Source organism: Montipora foliosa, chromosome 6, assembly GCF_036669935.1.
Source record: "Montipora foliosa isolate CH-2021 chromosome 6, ASM3666993v2, whole genome shotgun sequence".
Taxonomy (NCBI): Eukaryota; Metazoa; Cnidaria; class Anthozoa; order Scleractinia; family Acroporidae; genus Montipora; species Montipora foliosa.
In genome coordinates this window covers 44047830-44050329 of record NC_090874.1, presented here as the reverse complement: position 1 = coordinate 44050329, position 2500 = coordinate 44047830, and positions in this window count along the sequence as shown.

Sequence of the window (2500 nt, the reverse complement as noted above, 5' to 3'; positions counted from 1 at the left end):
TAAATAATCACGAGCATCGGACAAAGCAAGCATGAGAGTTACACGTTTCAACCCCTTATGAGTTTCTGGTAGAACCTAGTGTAAGCAAAGAAATATTACTTGAAAATAACAACATCACTGTTTCATGTAAACAAATTTTCCCCAAGCATTACATTTTTATCAAAAGTTACAGGCAAAAAGAATAAACTTTAGGCCAACGAGTTTTCAAAAACCTCTATTCTTGGCTTCCACCCACGTGACAAGGCGGTCATATTGGTGGTGTGTTGGAGGTGATCACAATAGAATGTTTTTTTCGAAGAATTTACACGAAAATGGGGTTTAGTTCCTGGAGGAGAGAAATGCTTTTGTTCTCAACCCTAACACACCACCAATATGGGTTTTGCTAAAAGCAGGCCCGCGGCCCAGCGGCCCGCGGCCCGCCACGGCCCGCCACGGCCCAGCGGCCCGGCGGCCCGAAGGCCCAGCGGCCCACGGCCCGCGACGGCCCGGCGGCCCGGCGGCCCGGAGGCCCGGAGGCCCGGTAGCCCACTCCTCATTTTCCACGGTTTTTCTGTCCGGCGGTAAATCCACGCGCATGCACAGATCTGCATCGGGTTTGGGCGTGCAAAATGGACGACGGTGAGTTTGAATTCGTTTACCATTTTAATCATTTGAATCCTTGTTTCTGTTTGTTGTTGTAAACAGACGAAAACAACAGAGAATGACAACATTTTTCACTTAGCAACATGCAACGAAAGAAAGGATCGAAAAGGATTGAAATGATTATTAAAATGGTAAACGAATTCAAACTCACCGTCTTTCATTTGCGCGCCGAAACCCGATGCAAATCTGAGCATGCGCGTGGATTTACCGCTAGACAACAAAACTGTGTGGGCCTCCGGGCCACCGGGCCGCCGGGCCGTCGCGGGCCGTGGGCCGCGGGCTGCTGGGCCTTCGGGCCGCCGGGCCGCTTGGCCGTTGCGGGCCGTTGGTCGCGGGCCGCTGGCCGCTGGGCCGCGGGCCTGCTTTTAGCAAAACCCCACCAATATGGCTGCAGTGATGTCAAGTGCAAACCAGCAATCGTAATCCATTTTAATCTTCTTCAAGTTTGTCTATCTGAGCCTCCTTTTGTGTTTGCTCTCTTGTTTATACCTTCTTCAACTGTTGTGAGTGGTTATTTTTATGTTTCAGTCAATATGGTGGCGGTTTCATCTGTTTAAATTTTGATAAATTTCGTGCCACAGCTCCTTTTATAAAACATTGATTTCATTGAAAACTTAAAATGATTTAAATAGTTTGAAAACAGGGCAGCTTACCTTTTCTTGCTGTCTATACTTTCCAGCAAAATCCTGAGTCTTGGAGCGCTTTAGTAGTACAGTCCTTAGTATACAGTGTACTTCGGTGTTCAAATTCTATCTCAGTCCGCTTGACTGAGTCTCCTGTATCGAATGGGTTGCCTCTCAAGATAGATCGACAACTGACGGTTGAACGTTCGATGATAATGTGTTGCACAATCCTCAGATGTCCTGTGATGCTATCGAGAAGCATATTATTATGGACTCAAACGTCTCAAGGAAATCAAAGAAGTTGGCATGATGGAAAAGATCGATTTCACACTTTCAAAATGGACGGACAGAGCTGAAAAATGACTGCGCAAGTCACTGATCCGCGGCACGAAACGCAGGCTCAAGGGCGCGCTCATTCAAAAAGACTATATGTTCGCCGGAAAATGACAGCCGTTGATTAAATCAAAAAAATAAGATCGCTGTTTGAAAGATAAGGATTTTGTCACAATTTTTGACGAGTTTTGATGTTTTTCCAAAAATTGAAGGGGTGTACAAATTGTGGAAAAATTGTTTTCGCGTGGTAAATGCACCTTTCGTGTGACTATACGGTGAATGGAGGTAACGAGCGCTGCAATGCTTACTTTTTTGACAGTGTTGGCTTTTGTCGCAAGTTTCTCGAACGGTTTTTGCAAGTTCTTGGTTTTCTGGGAGGACCAGAAATTCCCTTAAACTGTTTTGGCGATGTTCGGCCGGTGGAATTGGTGAGAGCTTCGAACTTATCGGTGGAGACTAGTTCGTCGAGTGGTTGCGATACAGGACAATGCCTCTTTGTCTGTGTCGGTAAAGAGACATTGGAAAACCTTATGACGTTCCAGATACTCTCTATAATACTCTGAACAATAAAGGAAGACAACTGGTGAATTATAGACCGGGTGGTGAATGGTGACACGCTTACAAAAGATATTTTGGCAAGCATGTTCAAAGCGATATTAAAATGGAGTATGCAAAGGTGCAAGAACTCAGGCAAATTGAGCTCCACGTTTCTCCAAATTTGAATACGAATTTATAATTATCATGAAAGCAAAATACATCTTTCGCTCTTTACACAGCATTTTTTGTTAAATTTATAGAAGAGCGATGAAAGCCAGCCAACAGAAACTGAGATAAATCGGTGAAAAAGATTATACACTGTATGATACACAGAGAGCAGACAAAAAAGTGCTTCATCCTGTAAC